Source organism: Belonocnema kinseyi, chromosome 4 (assembly GCF_010883055.1).
Source record: "Belonocnema kinseyi isolate 2016_QV_RU_SX_M_011 chromosome 4, B_treatae_v1, whole genome shotgun sequence".
Classification (NCBI taxonomy): domain Eukaryota; kingdom Metazoa; phylum Arthropoda; class Insecta; order Hymenoptera; family Cynipidae; genus Belonocnema; species Belonocnema kinseyi.
Genome location: NC_046660.1, coordinates 36,022,548 through 36,035,602, shown reverse-complemented (window position 1 = coordinate 36,035,602; position 13,055 = coordinate 36,022,548).

The following is a 13,055-nucleotide window of genomic DNA, read 5'->3' as shown; positions in this document are numbered from 1 at the left end:
ATAATTTATTTAATTTTTGTTATACAATTATTTTGTTCAAAAGTTTTTTTTTGTAAAAAATTAAACGACTTGGTTGAAACTTAAACTACCATGTTGAAAATTCATTTTTTTAATATTTAATTTTTTAAATACAACTATTTTGTTTTAAATTGATATTTTTCAGACAAAAATTCAACTAATTGGTTGAAAGTTTAACTAACTTTGTTAAAAATTCCGTTTTTTATTAAAGATTTATCACTTTGGTTGATAATGTAACTATTACATTGATAGAAAATTAATCTTTTTGGTTTAAATGTCATCTCATGGGTTATATGTAGAAATATTTTGTTGAAAATTTGTGTTTCATTTTTGGTTCAAAATTGATATGTTTAATTGAAAATTGATCTCTAGATGAAAATTCATCTATTTAAGTGAACATTATATGAAATTTCAACAAAGAAAATTTAATCTTCTGGATTTTTAAACTTTGGTTAAAACTGTAATTGCTTGGTTAAAAATTAATCTGTTTCGGTTGAGGATTTAAATCCATAGCTAAAAATGCATCACCTATGAAGATATAAATCTTTAGAAAAAAATATTCGTAGGTTTCAGAATTTTAAGTTCTCATTTCCTACCTGCGTGGTTGAATATTTAATTTTTTCAAATTCAACTATTTTGTTAAATAGTCACCTTTTTGTTAAAAAGTTCAACTACGTGGTTGAAAGTTGAACTACTTTGTTTGAAATTCTTTTTTTTTTGTCTAAAGATTCATCTCCTTGGTTGATAATGTAACTATTCGATTTTGATAAAATTAATCTTGTTGGATTCAAAATCATCGGTTGGGTTAAATTTTGAACTATTTTGATGAAAATTCATCACAATGAAGATATGAATCTTTAGGTGAAAAATATTCACGGGTTTCAGAATTAACTTTTTTTATTTTAAATTGTTTGGTTGAATATTTATTTTGTTGTTGTTTAAAAATACAACTATTTGTGTTTAAATGTCATATTTTTTTATCAAAAATTCAACTCCTTGATTGAAAGTTGAACTACTGTGTCGAAAATTCATTTTTTTGGTTGAAGATTAATTTTATTGGTTGAAGATTCATCTCATTGGTTGAAAATTTACCTATTCCATTTGGTTGAATATTCAATTATTTTCATGAAAATGCAACTATTTTGTTTAAAAGTAATCTTTTAGGCATAAATGTTGAAATTTTTTATTGAAAATTCATTTTTTTTTAAGATTCATCATTTTAGTTGAAAAATCTTTACTTCGGCTGAAAATTGAACTTGATTTTAATTGAAAAGTTTTCTTTCTGGTAAAAATTTTAACTATATTTGACTGAAAATTCATGTCTTTTCTGGTAATTTTTTTTTTGTAGAAAATTAATCTTATTCGTGCAACTGTTTGGTTTAAAATTATTCTGTTTTGATTAAGAATTCAACTCATTTGTTTAAAATTCATATTTCTTGTTTCTTGAAATTGAACTGTTTTTGGTAGAAAATTTGTTTGCCCTAAAAATTCACAAATTTTGTAAGAAATTAAACTATTTGGTTTAATATGAGTTTTGTTATTGAAAAATAATATTTATGGTTGAAAAATAAATTATTTGATTAAAAATAAAACATTTTATGAAAAAATAACTACATATTAGACTGAAAAAATGAAGTATCAGATATAAAACTAACTTTCCTGTTTAAAATCATATTTTCAAGTTGAAAATTCAATTGCTTTGTAGATAATTCGTCTTTTTGGCTTCAAAATCAAGAGTTTTGTTGAAAATTCATATATTTTGTTCAAAATTAGTCTTTTTGGTATAAAATTAATCTTCTTTGTATTGGAATATCTTCTTTTTAGTTGCAAATGTATCTCTTAGGTTTGAGATTTAACTATTTTGTAGAAAATTCTCCCATGTTTGGTTGATAATTTATTCTTTATATGTTAGAAATTTATTCTTTTTAAATTGAAAGTTAACTATTTCAATTTTTGGTTCAACAAATATGTTTTTATGTTGAATTATTTAAAAAATATTATCTACCAAAAGAGATGAACTTTAAACCTAAAAAGACCAAACTTCATTAACAAAATTAATTTTTAACTAAACAGTTGTTTTGCCAACCAAATAGTTGAATTAAAAAAAATTTCGAAGGCAGCTGAATGTTAAAAAAAGTGTTAATTTTTAACAATAAAAGGGCGCTTTTGAAACGTAAAAGATGAATTTTCAATCCAAAAGGACGAATTTTTAACATAACAGTTGAATTTTTGACAAAAAAATAAGACTTTGTAAAAATAGTGGAATTTTCAACCTGCAAAAATGCATTTTTAACCAAATAATGAATTTTCAAACATAGAAAAATAAAAATAAACAAAAAAATTAAATATTTAAATGTTGAATTAAACAAAAAAACGAATTTAAAAAAAAGTTAAATCTTCAACCAAATAGATGAATTTACCACTAAAAAATATCATTTTCGACAGAAAAAAACAAATATTTAATTATTTGAATTCAACAAACAAAAAAAATATAAATTAAACCCATTAGTTGAATTCTAATTCAAAAAGATGAAATTTTAAATGAAAAACAATTATTTCTTATAAACAAAAATCTAAAGTTTTAAACAAAATACATGAATTTTTTAGCAAATGGTTAATTTTTCAGCCAAGGAGACAAATCATCTACAATCTACAAAAAAGTTCAATTTTCAAGCTGAAAATATGATTCTTAAACAACAAAGTTAATTTTCTACCAAATAGATAAATTTTCATAAAAAGTTTACATTTTAACCAAATAGTTGAATTTTCAATTGAATATACAAATTTTCACAAAAAAACTTAACTTTTTTTATTTCAACCAAATAGTTTAATTCTCTAACAAATTGTTGAATTTTCAAGCCAAAAAGACGAATTTTCTTTAAACAGTTCAATTTCAAAAGACCCATAAATATGATTTTTTATCTAAAATAAAAATAATTAATGTTTCACCAGAGAAATTAAAAAAAAAAGTTTTTAAACTTTAAAACAAATAGTTCATTACTTTACCAAAGATTAAGAAGCAAGAAAATTAATTATTATTTTTAAAAAACTATTTTCAATAAACTAGTTCAATTTTCTAATACAGAAATGAATTTTCAACTAAAATTACGGATTTAAAGAAAGAATCCTGTTTCGAAAAAACTGTCCAATCTTCAACCAAAACAGATTATAATTTTCAAAGAAATACATGAATTTTCAGTCAAATATTTGAATTTTCAAGCAGAAAATAACAAATTTCAATTAAAAATAATTATTTTGAACCAAAATTGGAATAGTTATATTTTCAATCAAGGAAATTGATTCTTCACAAAAAAAAATCAATTTTTAATATAGAAATTCAACAAAAAAGTTTAACATTCAACCCAAAAGATGGTTCATAATCCAAGAAGGTTAGTTTTATAAAAATCAACCGTTAAATTTACAACTAAGGAGATAAATCTTCAACCAACAAAAATGAATTTTTAACATAGCATTTCAACTTTCAAGTAAGTATAGGTAGAATTTTTGACTAAAAAGTTTACTTTTAAACAAATTAGTTGCATTTTGAAAAAAATAATGACATATTTAACCAAATAGCAGAACTTGACGAAAAAATATTTTTTTGTTTTGAATATTGATTGTTTGATAAATCAACTATTAGATTTTTCGTTCCAAATTTTTTTTTTTTAATATTAACTATAAAATGTTATGTTCAGAATTCCTCTTTTTGGTTTAAAAACTTAATCACTTGGTTAAAAATTGAACTACTTGATCAAAATTTTGTTGTTCTTAAGGATTTATAATTTTAGTTGAAAATTCGTTTCTTTTGGTGCTAAAAAAAATTTTATTATTGAAAATTTAATTATTCCATTTGAAGATTCATCAAATAAGTTGAAAATTGATCTTTTTGGTTGAAAATGTAACTTATTTGTTAACAATTTTTTTTTTCATTTTTAATAGAAAATTCAACATTTCTGTTGAAATTTCTGTTATTTTGTTTCTTACTGAAGAATAGTTTATGGTGAAAAATTCAACAATATTGTTTAATATTTATATTTGTGGTTTGAAAATTCATCTCTTTTGGTAGAAAATAAATGTTGTTAATCCAAGATTCAACTATTTGGATCTCTGTAAATTTGAAAGAGCTTTTCAGTCCTCGTTTTTCCTCGAAAACACTCGAAAATTGCGAATTCGGAAATAATTATGCTTCCGCGAGCATTAAAGACACTTTAGCGAGCATTTGTGAAACATTGAATATTTGTTTCAAATCTCGCTACGTGCTCGCTCAGTACTCTAAAATCATCGGGCAAACTCGGTTTGACTGAGCACGGAGGGAGTTTTAGGATATCGCGAAAGCCTCTTTAAGTATTAGTATTATTTCAAGATATTTATAGTGAACTTTGGGAAATATCATCGAAGATTTCAAGAAATTTTCAGGTATTTCAAAGAGTTTCACAAGAATGGAAGCTTCCAAAGATTTATAGGGATTTAAGCGGATTTTTCAAGAGAACTTTAATTAATGATAAGTGTAATTTATTTTCCATTCCAATGAATTTATTATAATTTGAGAGAATTTAAAATATTTTCAAATATATCAGGAGATTTTAAAAGGCATTCCAAAGGATTTTGACTAATTTCCGTGGTATAGATTTAAACAATTTTAAGGGAGTTAAAAGAATTTGGTCAGAATTTCAGAGATTTCAAGATATTTCTAGTGAACTTTGAAGAATAAATTAAATTTGAAGGAATTTCTAGTGATTTCAAAGAATTTAAGGTATTTTACAAGATTGAAGGATTTGAAAGGTTTCTAGGGATTTAAACGGGGTTTCTTTTTTATTTAAGGAAAATAAATTAAATTTTATTTCAAAAGATATTTTCACGGATTTCAAAAATTTCAAAGGAAATGTAAGAAAAAATGATTTTCAAAAGATTAAAAAAATTTATATATTTTTTTAAACATTGCATAGAATTTCAAGAGATATCGAAAATTTAAAAGGTTGTCAACATATAAATATGGTATATGATTTTAAAAGATTTCATGGAATTTCAAAGAATTTTACAAGATTCAAGAATTTCAATAGATTTCAACATATTTTAATGGATTTAAAAAATATTTTCAAAGGTATCAACACTGAAAAAAATGGTCTAGCTGTTCCAGCTAACCGTTTAGCTGAATTCCGTCTTCCAAGAAAATATAGCTGTGTCACCTACATTTCTAGCTGTTTTAAGTAAATTTTCCATCTATAAATTATCTAGGTAAACTAGATAGATACTTTCTAGGCGGCAAATTTAGCTCAAACAGCTAGAAATTTAGATGACACAGATATATTTTCTTGGAAGACGAAATCCAGCTAAACAACAATTTTTTTCAGTGAACAGATTTGAAAAGATTGCAGAAGCTTCTTATGGATTTTAATTTAATTTTGGGCGATACGAAATATTAAAAATATTATTGGTTAAATTAATTTTCTTTTAAAGGAAAAACATTAGATTAAGAAGTATTCAATTCAATGAATAAATTCATGAAATTTAGTATAAAATTTTCTAATACTTTTATCATTAGAAAAGTTCAATGACTGAGAGCCAGAGTATTTGATATGAAACTAAATATTCTTTGAAAATTTAAATGTTTTGCAGATAATTCGTCTTTTTTGCTTCAAAATTCAAAAGTTGTGTTGAGTATATATATATTTGGTTAAAAATTCATCTTTTTGTAGAAACTAAAGTAATTTATACTTTTATCTATTGATCAATCTAAAAATATTATATCCCTTCCTCATATTACTCCCTTCCCCAAGGAGTGAGTCACGCCAACCCCGAAAGGGAAATGGCTTAATACTAATAATAATAATAATCAGTTGGTTAGACACTCGGACTTCACCTCAGAGGTTCGGGGTTCGATCCCTGAGCCGGTACCTCTGGAAATTTTTCAATGTACCTTTACCGAGGTTCTGGTGGTTCGGAACCCACCTTAAGCTGTAGGTCCCCCCATAGTGTACTTGACTGCAACCCAGTCCGTCAATGATGGGGTAAAACCAGGCTTTTTGTCCAATATGTCTGGGCAGACTGCTCTCATCAGATCACTTGATTGCATTATGAAAATGCGTCCGTGACTGATGATATATACCGGGACAGCCCCGTGCAAAAATGATCAAATAAAAATCCATCTCTAACCAAAAATGCCTTCGACTTGTTAGGCAGTATAAGCCTGTGACAACATTTCAACAATGATAACATTATCTATCTATATAATTAATTCCTTCAATATATTTGTAATGATTTTGTATTTCAAAGCTGATGATTATACAATTTTTTTCATATAATGATTTTCTATAATATATTTTCTATAACTCATGGAATCTTTTCCAATCTCATGCAATATTTTGCAATCTTTTGCAAATAAGTTTTACAAATAACTCGGGAACACATTAGGATTTTTTTCATTTGTATTGGCTTAAATCAAAGATAAGACTTGAAAGACTGCGTTACATAAATTTCATATTTTTCCTACAACTTTCCTAGATCATGCCATTAGTTGAAGTCGAGGTACAAAATCCGAGAGGCCTGGCGCGGCCTGGCGCCGTCAGGGTACTTTTGCTGAAGGCCTGGGCCGGCGGCGCCAAGACACTTTCTTGTTACACGAAAAAAATTTTACGTATGGGTCGTCCATAAACTACGTTACCAATTATTTTGAGCTTTCTGGATCTCCCCCCTCCCCCCCACCTCCGAAAGTAACGTAGCCGTTAGCTAAAGACGGATTTAAAGTTTATAAATTCTTTTAATTAAAGTTAATGCAGATCACATATTGAATTCAATATGAAACACTTTAAATTCCCAAGATTCCAAGCCGAAATATATTGCATTTTAAAACAATTACAGTAAAACTCTACCATAGCGCCGATTTTGGGCAAAAAATACGAATTTCTAATCAAATATGTGAATTTTTTATAAAATAGTTGAATTTTTTGCAAAAAATATAAAATTTTTACTAAAAAATACGACCTTTCAACAAAATACATGAATTTTTTACCAAATACTTGCATTTTTAGCCAAAAAGACGAATTTTCTACAAAAAAGTTGAATTTTCAACCTGAAGATATGATTTTTCAAATAAAAAGTTTAATTTTTAACCAAATAGTTTAATTTTATACAAAAATTGTTGAACTTTTAAGACAAAAAGATTAATTTTCTACAAATGTATAGAACTTTTAACATAAATGTTAATATAAAAGCAAATACTTGAATTTTCAACTATAATTATGAAACACTAATATTATGAATAATTAATTTGTTTACAAAGTAGTTAAATTTTAATTCAAATAATCGACTTTTTAACCAAATTATTCAACAAAATTATTCAATTTTAAAGTCAAAAAAACCCAATAATATGATTTTTTAAACAAAAAGTTTCATTTTCAGACAAATAGGTTAATTTTTTACCAAATTGTTGAATTTGAAGCTAGAAAAATTAGTTTTCCACAAAACAGTAGAATTTTATTATAAAAGTTCATTTAAAAGTAAATAGTTCAATTTTCAACTATAATTATGAATCTTGAAGTATAATATATTTTTAACGAAAAAGGTGAGCATTTAAAAAATAAATAAACTTTTACTGAAAAATATAAGTAAATAAACTGGTAATGTAGTTTATGGAAAGTACCGCCAGGCCTCTTCTTTTTAAATCTCTACCAGAGGTCATTCAAACAAAATTTCATGAGATTTTCAAAAGGTTTTTAAAAATAGCTCTCGCTTCTTTTTGAAAGAGTAATCACGTTTTAAAATCAACAGTGATTATCAGTACCACTCGTGCTAGCCGTTTAGATAATTTTCGAAGGTAGGGTATATGTATATATTTTTTCTATAGCTTATATTTCTCAATAGACCGTGACTATTCAAGATTGTGAGAATGAAAAGTGGGTAAAAGAATCTTCGCCGAAAATTTTTCCTAGTGGCCCAAATGGCCCGAATAGAAACGCTCAAAGTATCGAGAGAGAAGCTGCCGATGGACAACTTATTCCATCGAGGACAAGGCGAAGGAAATCGCTGGGTTTCTTTTGTTGGCGCCTTGTCCATTGTTCGTCATTTTCTAGGTTTGACTTCGAAGCCGTAGACCAGAAGATTTGTGACGCGTGGATGGATGCTGGAATTGAGAAGTCTCACTTACTTTTGGGTGGTCTCAGCCCAAAAAAAAAACATCTGCACTCCCCGCAAAATTTAACGGTCCCTTATGGTGAAAATTGATTTAGCCTCTGGGATACGCCTTATTCATGGTAGCATCTTATTCTGTCTGTTATTGTTCAACTCCAGGAGATCATGGAGACATCTGAAATTCAGAGGATTTTTTGCTCCTCAATTACGACATAATACGAGAAGCATACGTGCTGAGCACAGTATGATGTCTTTGCTCTGCTTTACAACAAAAGTCACTTATTCAGTCTATTTCTGAGATTTTTCCCCGATTTAGATCTCTTTCCAGAATTTTTAGGGATACAACCATTCTTTGATTTGATATGACAAGGTCTTCTTAGTAGTCAATTCAATAATGATAGGGATTAAACTAGCTTTATACGAAGAAAAATGGATGTAAAAACTTATATTAGATGTTTAAAGTTAAATATAATACCGGGTAACATACAGATATCACAAAACATCTGCTGTCCTTTCGAGATGTTAGATGAAAAATAATATTTTTATGTTAAACTAAAACTTCCGGGATGTTAGACTGAGACGTTGTTCACGTCAAGAGCTTTGTTCCGAGAGGATAGTAATAATAATGCCGTAAAATGTTTGAGATTAGCAAAAATTGATTGACAGAAATTGATTCTTCACGAAAAAAATCAATTTTTAACATAGAAGTTCAACAAGAAAGTTTAACATTCAACCCAAAAAAAGGTTCACAATCCAAGAAGGTTAATTTTGTAAAAATCGAACAGTTAAATTTACAACTAAGGAGATAAATAATATTTTTATGTTAAACTAAAACTTCCGGGATGTTAGACTGAGGCATTCTGTTGTTCACGTCAAGAGCTTTGTTCCGAGAGGATAGTAATAATAATGCCGTAAATTGTTTGAGATTAGCAAAAAGATTCCTAAAAGTACTGTTTCAAAAACAAAAACAAAAATTAAAATGTAACTTTTAATATCCACAGAATTTAACCTTTAACATCTAGATAGCTGTCCTACAATTAAACATAAAATGTTTTAGCCATAAGTATTTAGATTAGCTGATGTTAATTGATGTTGAACAGGTGAGAATTTAATTGGAATATGCTGGATTTTTATGATATATTGATTCATGGTCCTTTAAAAGAATCCATCTATAGTTTGTTTCTTCCATTGTTGTATATCTTCTTCTAACCCTGTTGTATGCTCAGCTGCGATTTTAATTGGTATGATGTGGACCACATAGGTAAGAATTTAATTAGAAGATATTAAAATTTGTTGGTAATTTGGTAAAACTGCTCGATAATCTTTTGAAAGAACCCATCTGTATAGTTTGCATGTTTCATTGTTGTATCTTTTTCCAAACGTGCTGTATGATTGGCTGCGATGTTAACTAATGATGAACTGATAAGAATTTAATTAGGAGATGCTGGCTTTTGTTTGTATACTGGTTCATAATTCTCTGAATTAACCCAGCTGAATAGTGTATTTGTTCCGAATTGTTGTATCTTCTTCAAACCGTGTTTTATGATTAGTTGATGTTAATTGTTGTTGACCGAAGGAAATAATTTAATTAGAAAATGTGGGATTTTGTTGGTATACTGGTTCATAATCCTTTGAAAGAGCCCATCTATATAATTTATTTGTTTCGCATTGTTGTATTTTCTCCCAACTTCATTAGCTGTTCTTAATTGGTGTTGCACGCAGGAAAGAATTTAATTAGAAGATGTTGGATTTTGTTGGTATGCTGGTTCATAATCCTTTGAAAGAATTCGTCTGAATAGTTGATTTGTTCCATTGTTGTCTCTTCTACCAATCTTATTGTATAATGAGCTGATGTTAATTGGTGTTGTTGTAGGTAAGAATTTAATTCGAAGATGTTGGATTTGGTGGTAGTTGGTATACTGGTTCCTGATCCTTTGAAAGAACCCATCTGTATATTTTATTTGTTCCGCATTCTTATATCTTTTCCAACTTCATTAGCTGATGCTAATTGGTGTTGACCGCAGGAAATAATTTAATTAGAAAATGTTGGATTTTGTTGGTATACTGGTTCATAATTCGTTGAAAAAGCCCATCTGTATCATCTATCTGTTCCGAATTGATGTCTTTTCTTCCACCTTCATTAGTTGTTGTTAATCGGTGTTAAACGCATGAAAGAATTTAATCAGAAGATGTTGGATTTTGTTGGTATACTGGTTTAAAATTCTTTGAAAGAACCCAACTATATAGTTGATTTGTTCCATTGTTGTATCTTTTTCCAACCTTGTTGTATGATTAGCTGATTTTAATTGGTGTTAACCGCAGACAAGAATTTAGTTATTACATGTTGGAATTTCTTCGTAATTTGGTATACCGGTACATAATTCTTTAAACTATTGCACTATTGTATATGCACTTCTCGTATAGCATATAAACCAACGAAAAAAAAGTGACAAGAAAAAAAATTAGTTTATTATGGTACCTAGATTGGATTTATTTTTATATCCCTTTTGTATCTGTTTCACTAAATTCTTATTTATTATGGGGTAGTTTCATTAACTTGAGATAATATTGTATTTACATTTTGCATACAATTCTAAAATTATATTTCATTGATAGAAATCTTTGTTTCAAAAAGGTATGGGAAACCTTATTCAGACAACTTTATAGGACATTGACATTTTAAAGGATTTTAAAGGATTTTCAAACTGCTTGTATCTAGTATGAATTATTTGAATAGACTCATAATGAAACCAATAATAAAATGAATTTACTAAATTTCGTTTTATATCCAAAACCGCAAGGCCCAAAACCATAAGCCCAAAAATATAAAAATCAAAATATAAGTCCTCAACAATAAGATTGAAACCCGAAACCACAAGTCATAAGTCGTAAGACACAAAATCCTAAAGTCTAAAATCATAAGAGCCAATAATGTAAGACCCCAATACGACGAATGAACGATTAAACTATTAAAGTATTGTGTTAAGACTTCTCATATGGGGGAGCAGAATCGTAAAAAATTCACAAAAAACTTTATGGATGGCCCTTCAGCTCGCCCCTCAGTGACAGACCTCGTTTATAGACCTGAAAAAAAAACATTTTTTTTGCCATTAATTTGTTTTCATATTTCATAAACAATTAAAAAAAAGAAAAAAATATTGAGTATTTTAGTAATCAACTAAAATACAAAATTAATTTCTCCAACAATTTTATTCATCATTTAAACGTCACTAAAGTAAAGAAAACCAAACTTAAAAAAATGTCTTTAAAACTAAATCAAGTTTCCTTTACTTTTCATAAAAATATTGGAATACATTTTTTAAACTAATTAGTTAAATTTTTAACAACAATATTAATTTTAGACTAAACAGTTGCATTTACAACCAAATAGTTCAATTTTCGAGCAAAAGAAACGAATTTTCAACAGCAAACAAAATTTTTAAGCAAAAATCGAGTAGCTGTAAATTTTCAGTTCAAACCCTTAATTTTCAATACAAAAAAAACTAATTTTCTAAAAAAAAAATGGTTAAATTTTCAAACAAATAGATAAATTTTCAACAAGAATAATGAATCTTCAAAAACAATAAAAATTAATTTTTAACGAAGGAGTTCAACTTTCAGCTAACATAAGTAGTTGAATTTTAAATCAAAAAAGTTAAATCAAACATTTATATTTTTAATAAATAAAAAAAAATCTCTACCAAAAAAGATAAATTTTTATAAACCAGAAAGCTGATTTTGAAACAAGAGTTGAATTTTCTACTAAAAACAACCAATTCTTAACCATTTTCAACCAATAATACAATAGGTAAACTTTCAGATGATAAAAATAATTTTTAACGTAAAAAAAAAACTAATTTTTAAATAAGTAGTTACATCCTTAACCAATAAAATCATTTTTTAACAAAGAAGTTTAACTTTCAACAAAGCAGTTGGATTTTCAACCAAAAAGAAAACATTTTCACAAAAATACATGAATTATCAACCAAATATGTAGTTAAATTTTCGACTAAACCCGTTACATTTGGAAACAAAACTGGAATACTTTAATTTTCAGCTGAAAAAAAATTTAACCAGAAAAAAAGAATTTTTAACAAAATAGAAGAACTTTGAACCAAATAGTTGAATTTTAAACAAAAGAAAAAAGGATTTTTAACCAAAAAGATTAATTTTGTACTCACAAAAAACAAATTTTCAACAAAAAACATGAGCATGAATTTTTGAAACAAGTAATAACAATATTGTTTAACAAAGTAGTTAAATTTTAATTTAAAAAATTTGAATTCCTAATTAAATATGTAATAGTTTAAGTAATTTTCAGCAAAATTTCAATTTTTTTCTTAAATTAAATTTGTTCAATTTTAGCAAAACTTAGTAATCAATTTTCATTAAAAAATGGAATAGTCAAATTTTCATTTAACAAAATTAATTTGTAACCTAAAAAGAAAGAATTTTCTATAGAATAGTTAAATCTTCAAGCAATAAAATTAATTTTTAACAAAGTAGCAGCTGGGTTCAAATCAATTCAAATTGAATGAAAAGAAAAAAAATTTAATGCAAATTAATGAAAAATTGTTTATTTTATTCTTGAATGAAAGTAAAGGCGTGAGTCATTCAGTTTGAAAAAATGGAATATTTTAAGAATTGGTCAATTTACCTTGCGTAGTTATGAATTTTACAAATATATCTTTTTTTGTGTACTAATAACTAAAAGAACGTTTCAAAATATGGGGTAGTTTTCAACTGAAGAAATTAATTTTTAGCTAAAATTATTTTTAAATTATCAACAAAAAAATAAGATTTTTTAAAATATAAAATATTGAATTCTTACCCAAAAAGGATGAAAGTTAACGAAATTGTGGAATTTTAAACAGAATTATTAAATATTTAACCAAATAATTACATTTTTG